Here is a 9,527-nt window from a genome sequence, read left to right on the forward strand (position 1 = left end):
GAACTTCCTCTCAAACTAGTGTTCCTTCCTGTGAATGATATCAGCTTGGGACCACTCCAAACATGCTCTGCTATTCCTGATTTGTTAGTTTCCCCTCGCTGTGTGTGTTTTCTGTGCTCGGCAATGCGGACTTTCAACGAGTATTCATTTTCTCACCATTAGGAGTTAACGTCAATTTATAGAAGAAAATGAGTTGCTTATATTCACTTCATTTCATGAGTGGGCGGAATTCACTGGAAAAGGAATACAAAACTGATTGGAATCGGCTGAAACGTAAACAATGTCAGTAGGTAGGTAAGTATGTATTTTTTAATTTAAATACCATATAAAAAGCCGTAACTCTAACCCGATTCTACTTGAATGACAATTTCGTTACGAACAATTTCTATGACTACGCTTTTAAAGCTCCCCAATGCATTTTAAAAACCTTTTCAAGTTCAAATGTGTTGCTAAAAGCGCCGTACGTTATCGAAGGCCAAGAAAACCTATAGAGCGAGAAGTTTTAATGTGTTGGCCTTCGTACTAAAACAAATCAATGAATGAACATGTCTTATTGCTGTGATTTACTATAAAATACAAATGGCTCCGTTGGCTTTATCTCATATATTTCTACGTTTCAACATGTTATTGATTATATGCGTTGAAATTTGTATTTGCTGATAATCTGTCATCAATTGTTTATTTATTTTACTGGGTCGGTTATTGATTTATGGCGCTATTAGAATTGACACTTTTTAATAACATAGTAACCGCTGATGTAAATGACTTGCAAACTCACTAAAGGAATTTATAGGAGCTACACGAGTTCGTGGAAAATTAATGTTTTTTTTGACATGCTTTTATTAGTTTCCTTTGGACTCGATTTTCGGTGAAGAGTTTGATCTTCCTCTTGAAGTTGATCACTTGGTGATCGAAACACGTGTTGAGGTCTTGAAATAACGATTTGATGTTGGGAAAAAACTCCAGTAATATTCATTACTACAACAAAGGTACAGGTTGTTGAATTTGATTTTTTTTTTCGTTTTTTGAAAATAACTTTAGCAAAAAATCAGTTATTTGCACGAAATTTGTTATCCGGGATTTTTATACCGTTTAGAGCCCCAGGAGCTAAGATTATAATTTTAAAAATATTTTAAAAATAAAATAAATACAACAATAAAAATTAATTGGCGCTCCGGGGCGACTTCATTGATTCCATTTGCTTTTTCAGCTGCAGAAAAACCCGGAAAAACCTGCAGCACCACATCATCTGAAGATCTTGATCTAACAATGTCCTTGTTATATGATGAGCTAAGTTATATGCACCGATATAAAAAATTGTAAATACAGGGTTTTTCACGACGAGCGTTCGTTAGGAATATATGGAGAACGTTTCAAAATAAAAACTTGAAAATTTGTGGTAGTGGGTTTTACAAAATGACCTTCTCAACTAAAATATTTTCAACTTCCGGTTTCTTTCCGTTGAACCGGCAGTTAAGGGCAACTTCCTTATTTAAAATAGAACACCCTGTATTTCTTTACATTTTTAAATTTACCAGCACATTTTAGGCTCACTTTGTACAACAATGCCTATACCCAAATTTGTTAGTTTTCGAGATATTATTTTTTTCTGAAAAATTTGACAGTTACAGCCCCACTCCGAAAAAGTCATAACTCATAGACAGTAACAGTTGAAAATGTGAAATTTCACAGAATCATACCTTAAGCATCCAGTCATGAACAGGTTTATCGAAATTCCTAAAATAATTTACAGGGTGGTCGAAATTTCTAACTAAAACATAAGTTCGAGAAAACTGATGAAACATACACTATTCTATTATTTTTGGATACTACGAAAAAAAAGATATCAAATTCATGAAGAATGTCCTATACCTAAAATACACCCCTGGCAGGATATATCCGATTTTGGAAAATATTTGAAATGTAAATCATTCGGAGCAATGCCAAACCAAGAAAGCTTTGAAAACAAATGAAGTTATAAAAACTATGTCGTTGGTAAAAGGTAACACAACATGAAATGGATGAATTGAAATAAAATACTACCAGAGAGATGAATTATATCTTTGTTTATTGATATCGAATGCAGTAATTTTATTTTGTTTATATTTTTAAAGGTCAGATTTTACTTTAATTTTGGAATTTAACTTAATTTTTTTAAATTCAAATATTATTGTGGTTCATTTCAACAGATGTTCAAAGACATTGCCGTTTTGTTTTAAACAACAATATATTCTCTTTTGCATACCACTATTTGTAGCTTTCTGTATGGAGTCAGGAATAAAATTATTGAAAGCTCTCAGAACCCTTCGTTTCATGTTTTCTTTATCACTCACAGGATCCGCATGAACATTTTCTTTGATATATCCCCAGATTAAGAAGTCCAGTGGCGTCAGGTCTGGAGAGCGAGGAGGCCCATTGTAGCAAAGCCACCGATCTTCGAACATCCCATTCTACAACCCAGCAACGGTATCAGTACTATAGGCAGGGGCTCCATCCATCAGATACCATAACTTGAAACGGTATTGTTCAGAAACATGCCTTATGGATTCACCAACCACATTCCTAATTATATGCGAATATCTATCGCTATTCAAATTCTCTTCATAAAGATATAAACATAAAATTCGGTCTTCCTTTATAGCACAAAAAACATTAAATTTCCATGAATCCTGGAAGTTGCGCTGACGAACGAGCTTTGGATTTTCTGCTGCACAAAATTGACTATTAAGGCGGCAAATTTGGCTTCATCTGTCCGTATCATGTTCTTCATGAACTCAGGGTCCTCCTGTATCTTGATAAGAAACCATTCGCAGAATTTCACTCGTGCAGGTAAGTCGTGAGGTTTCAGATTTTGAACCTGCAGGTGATATTTAAAGGGACGCCACTTATGTTTGATTGAAATTCGGTTTATTGACGAACATGAAATTCTAAGTGACTTTTCTGCGTCTTTCAAAGACGCAAAGAAGGCCAAAGCAACAATTTTGATGTCCTCATTGTTTACGAGTGTTTTTTTTTGTTGATGACAGACAAAAAAGATCCGAAATCACGGCAGTTTCTTGAGGTACATATTCACCAAAAAAGCGAGCACGAGCGAACAAGAGCGAACAAGAGTGAACGAGCATTCTGCATCAATAATCGTCTGGTGAGTACGGGCTAGCGAGCGAGCGAACGTATGCTTGTTCGCGTTCAGAAAAGATCGAGAAGAAGGCGGTACATCAAAGAAAATACTTGTTCGCGGTTGCTTAGTGTGAAAGGGATTTCCGTTGAGTTGAGAAGCTCTCGCTCCTGATCTGAATTTACAGGAAGGTCAGTTGGAGTCTCAAGCTCGACATCCATCTCCTCTGTAGACTCAGCGTCAGAAAGAATTTTTGAGTTGACTCTGTCCCTAAAAGTCTCACGAGTACCTAGGGAAAAAAGGTCAATCACGACAGAGCCCCGCATTACCGTGACAAGGCGATGCTACGACGAGAGGTCGCCCAGTATTTCGAAGGTTCCGTAGAGACAGCTGATAGGTTCAGTGTCATTCATCCTCTCGGGACGGATACACATACCGCAGAATTAAGATATCGTTGGGATGCCATTCAGTTAGGGAATAGCAGAACCACAAGTGATCCTGTCATTCCCGTATTCAGCGGGGCTACGTGGAAGCAGGCATCCGATGGCCGGTTTGCTCAACCCCCACATCCCAGACCAATGCACTCGCCAAAAACAGCATGCACAGTGGTTCAGGCAGTGAAAGATGAACAAGGACAGCTAACTCTTAAGTATTTCGATATGTAAGGCGAAGTCCGAATGAATTTTGCTTCTTTTAGCCTTTTCTGAATTCCAAAATGGTTTTTCTTATGAACCGGTTCCAGTAAATAAAATGAATAGAGTGAAATTAGCTGATTTTAAGCAGAATCAATAGTACGGAGGATCATTCACTCTTCAAATGACGGATTTGACAAGACCAAAGTTGCTGTTAAGACTTTTTCGAACATCCAAACATCTATAAATTGCTATTTCAGTTTATATCAAAAATGTATATTTCATATTTTATCTCGATCCAAGTGAAATCAGAAATATCAGCTAGAACACTGAGTAAGTTTCTGTCATATTACTCAACTCTTCAGATACCCGAAAGGTCAGTATTATCAGAATGTGAATGTAATATCAGCAAATGAAAGTGATATATATATGTTGGCAATAACTTCTTGATAACATTGATATAAATAATGAATAGTGGCCCCGATACTGACCCTTGAGTTCACCATATTCGAAACATTTGATTATACGTTGAACCATTATTGATAACCGCCCGGATTTTTGCAGTAGGCTACATACGAAATTATTATTTTCTTAAGTTTTCTACTCACTTCCAGAAAGGAATTATTGATTACTATTTAATAAATATTTGTAGTTTTCTGAAATAAATATTATTTTAGTCAAATTACACTAGCCAACAAATGAAAAAAAAATGCGGCTAATATTATAATGACTATACATGAGAGTTTAAAGCATTCTGTCTGCGACTTCATCATAAAAAAATTTCCATCGCGTAAATATTTTGAGTTATCGTTATTTTTATTTTATACAAAAATTTTCACATATTATAGGGAAATATAAGATCTAAACAAAAAAAAAACAATACATTTTGTGAATAACAGACTTTATTTACAATACACATGAAAAAACATTCAAAAGAAGTCTTTTGTACATATCCTTTTTGCAAATGTTGACTTTCGCTTATATGTTTCATCGTTTTCCCTCATAAGGGACCAACAATAATTCTTCATCATTGCTGCATCCCATCTGCCTTGGTAATGTTGCACCATTGTCAGTATGTCTTGGTGGAACCTTCCCCCTTGTTCGTCACTTTCAGTCATTCACTTTCATTCATTCAAATGGGAGTGCAAGAAATTTGATTTTGAGAGACATGCTACATCCCATTCTGTAGTAGTTTTTGAGTAGTTCTTGTACAAGTGTTTCGTAATTTTTTACTTTCTTGTTCCCTAAAAACTCCGAAACAATTGTTTCGAAAGAACGCCCCTTAATTTTTTAGCAAACCGTTGATCACTTAGCAGTTTTCTAATTTGTGGTCCAACAAATATACCTTCCTTGAGCTGTGTATCACTCAATTTTGGAAAAACGCGTTTAAGATATTTAAACGCATCACCTTCTTTGTCTAATGCTTTTACAAAATTTTTCATTAACCCCAGTTTGAAGTGTAATTGAGGTAACACAACGTTTTTAGGATTAACAAGAGGTATATTCTTCACGTTATCTTCACCGGGAATATATTTATCTCTCGGAGGCCATTCTTTTTCTTGATAATGGCTCTGTGTTGCCCTACTGTTCCAAAGGCAAAGAAAACAGCAAAACTTCGTAAATCCGCCCTGAAGGGCGGACCACCACACCATACCACATATTTGCCACTTATACGTATTATAACTCATTGCATTTAGAATAAGTGGCATACTTTCGTGTGTTTCCTTCATTGCAACTGCATGTGCAAGATAAATAAAAGGTCTTTTGTTACCATTATAAAGCAGAACGGCTTTTAAATTAGTTTTAGATGGATCTATAAAATAACGCCATTCGTCCGGGTTTTGTGGAAATCCTAATTTTTCCATCACACCATTTGGATCCGATAGTCAACCTGCTACTTTTATAGCGGTTCCGTATTTCTAGTATTTTCTAAGAACTTCGAGTATCGGAAGTTCGAGAAGCGGCGTTACAAGTCTCATATACAGCGGAAGCAGATTCGAATACTGGGCAGAGCCGCTGTGTTGCCAGATTTCGAACAATTTCCTCCATTTAGGAGAAAAGCAAATTTGGAATGTCGTGTATTGAATTTTTGTGAAAAACATTATAACTCAAAAATCTTACGTGTTAGGAAATTTTCGCATTTAGGGACCAAAAATTAACAAAGAACTACTTTTGCATTACAGTCGTAAATTGGCTGTAAAATAGTGTTATAGGTATTCAATACAATGAAACAATATAAATTTAACTCATCAGGTACACAAGTACATAGTCGAATAATAATATCAACTATCGGAGCATGAAGAAACATCTTAATTACCTCAAAGGTACGATTTCGTTTCATCCTTTAAATTTCAATTGTGGTGAAATTGGTGACACATGTGAATCGTTGTATTTGTATCACGTGCCAGTATAGGGGTGTCTGTAGTATGCCGTGTAATGTCCCACTGTGATTCGAAAGTGCATATAGATTATAACGACAAGTAGCCACATTTGCTGCTAGAGGAAATATGATGACAACATTCAATTTATCTCTACATTTTTCCGTTGGAGAGAAATGAGTTACTCAAACACGGGAAAAATTATGGATTGATAGGGACTTTGTGCATTATTATTATTTTCTTATTGGTCCCTTGGGAGCTGTCTGACTTGTTCATATACTCCAAGTCTTCAGAAAATACTGCAGCCTCTTGGACTTATTGCGTTTATTCTCCCATCTTCTCATGACACCCATTCCATCAGTCTCGTTCCCTTTACTAGTTTGTACAGCCCATTGGAAATTCAAGAGAAGTGATATGTCCTCTGATAGCTGAATTATTAATATGAAGTTATTCATGAGAATTTCTTTTATATTGTTGTTGTCATTGCCAAATGTGTATATCATGATTTGAATAATTCCCTATAGTTGAATTCATTATAGGAATTTGATGAATTAGCTTTCAATTAAATTGGTTTGAAGAAATATAAATATTTTGATATAACTGCAAATTCAGAAGAGGAATAAAATATTTTGAATATGAATAAAACTAAAATAACTTGTCATTCAAAATACTTAACTATAGGTACCTCATAGGTTCAATCTCTGGCGCTGCCATCATCTTAATTTGAATTCCCATTTGCGTAAATTTCGAAATGAGGTCTTATTATATAATATCATGTGCTTTTTTATGCGTTACTGTAGTTTTGTTGAGATTTGGTACACCTTGAAGTTTGTTGAAATAACCGTTTCAAGTACACATAAAATTAATTCGAAATAATTTTTGTCTGCCTTCTCACCTATACCTATTAGGTATAGGTATCAGGTACTAAAAAATATCATTCATATATATTACAGATCTAGCTGCCTATTCTTGTTTCCCAATGTATAGAGCAGATTGTAACATAAGGTGCCGACACCCTTCAGTCAACCTTTTTTTTATCAACTTGGCCTTTTTGCCTTTCCTGTGAATGTATTAAAATAAATCGGCCATTGTGGCATCATCGCCTAGCTACTAATTCTCAAGAAATCAGCAGTATCAAAATGAGAAAATGATAATGCCAAATGGTTATGGTGATTTACTCACTACAATAAAGTTTCACTTCGAAAATAAAGTCAAGGGTATTATTCAAAAATTCAGAGAGTTACTTGCCAATGTTTCAAACACAATCGTCACACCTTGCCACTGAAAAACATGTTTTCAAGAAGTTTCTTCAGATGTGATATCGAATATTATTTTAGTGACTGAGAAGGAAGCAACCACAGAGATCAATCAACAATCTAAATTGCACTCGATTGCACCTCTTTACCTTATTATATATATTTCAAGTTCATTGGTTACTTATGATGTGGGAATGATAATGATGATCAAATTTTTGAGTTTGCTTGCACAGACTGGGAATTTTTGACTCGGTTACCACCCAGATACAGCGGTGATAAGTCATGTGACAACCCTGCTTATATTGAATCAATTCTTGAAATCAATGTATAAAAATACTATCCTATTTGAACATTATTTTTTGTTCATGATCGATAAAAAAATAATTTTTCGAAGGATTTTTTTGGCAGGACTTTTGTCTATCAAAATCCTTGTACCCATAAAACAGAATTGCAAAACAACATTCAATGGCATATTTTTTGATTAAAAGAAATACATATTTGACTTATTTCTATATGAAGGAGAGAAAGTATTCCCTCGAATTATTATGTTTATCAATTCGAAAAATTGTCAACATTAACCTTAAGAAACCATCTCTTTTTATTCAAAACGATGCATTTTTATGTTCTCGTTCCGAGGAAAAAGAGGTATAGAATCATGATATTGGGATTATTGATTCGAAAAAATTAATAATATCAACTTGAAGAAACTATTTCTTCATTTGAAGCAAATACATATGATTATTCTTGAATCGAGAAAACATAATTGTTGAATCAAAAAATTACCTTTTTCTAATTCAAACAAATAGTAATGTCAACCTGTAGAAATAATGTTTTTTCATTCAAAACAACGCAAATTTATATACTTGTTTCAAGAAATAGAGTATGGAATCAAAATATTATGTTTCTTTGAATGAACAAAAGCGTCAAAATCAAGTTGAATAATTCATACTTTCATTTTTGTAATGGCATGCTTGGCTTAAGTATATATTTCCAAAAAAAATATTTTCTCCTTTTACGAAAAACAACTGTTTTGTGGCAAAAAAATATGCTCAATTCAAAAAAGAAATTTACTTGAATTTTCAAACAAATGACTTTTCTCAATTTGAGAACTTTTTTTTTTTGTGTGTACTATTATGCATATGTTTACTCTGCCCTCAATTACTGTATTATTTGTTTTGGCAACTGCAATAGCATCAGTGACTCATTAATTTTTCAGAAAAAGATTATTAGAACAATTTGTTTTAAAAAACCACTCGATTCCTGTAAACCACAGTTAATATATTCAAAGTTGAATATATTAACTGTTACTTGCATGTATATTCTTAATTGTCTTCTTTCGGGCTTTACCCTGAGAAAAAACTATAACATTTCAATTCCTAGTCATAAGTTAGCCAAGGTGACTAATGGACCTCATATCATGTCAATAAAACTGTACAACAAGCTACCAATATCCATTAAAAAAATAACTAGTGCAAAGCTCTTTAAACAAAAAGTTCGGAAACTATTATGTGAAAAGGTATTTTATTCGCTTGATGAATTTTTCCAGTCTGATTTGGAATTTTGAATTTTAATTTTTGTATCCCTTTTATGGTCTAAATGTTATATAATATGTCTTATAATTATGTTGTTTTATGATTGTGACCTCATTGTAATTGTAATTGTAAGTTATGTGACTTCATGCCTTCCCTAGGTCTACGGAAATGAAGATTTTTTGATTTTGATTTTGATTTTGACTTCCAAATATTTTGGCATGAGACAGGTTCGGTTTCTTGCCTGTCCAGAGCTCATAAGGAGACGAGTACGATTCAAAATATAAACAGCAACATTAACTGCTTCAGCACAGAGATATTTTGGCACACCAGCTCCATGTAACATAGATCGTGCACTTTCTACTATTGTTCAGTTGTCACGTTCTGCCCTTCCATTCTGCTGAGGGTATATGGAGCTGTGTTCTACATTTCTATTCCTTGTTGCCTCATGTTACTTCGAAAGTCTCTGTTACAATACTCAGTTCCATTGTCTACACGAAGTATCTCAATGGGGTATCGAAATTCATTTTAAGATAGTCTGTAGAATGTTTTAAAAAAATCAAGAACATCGGATTTATGTTTGATGAAATACATTACTCCGTATCCAGAAAAATCGT

This window comes from Leptinotarsa decemlineata, unplaced genomic scaffold (genome assembly GCF_025532065.1).
Source record: "Leptinotarsa decemlineata unplaced genomic scaffold, Ldec_3_MD MMD2_tig00000251_RagTag_RagTag, whole genome shotgun sequence".
NCBI lineage: Eukaryota > Metazoa > Arthropoda > Insecta > Coleoptera > Chrysomelidae > Leptinotarsa > Leptinotarsa decemlineata.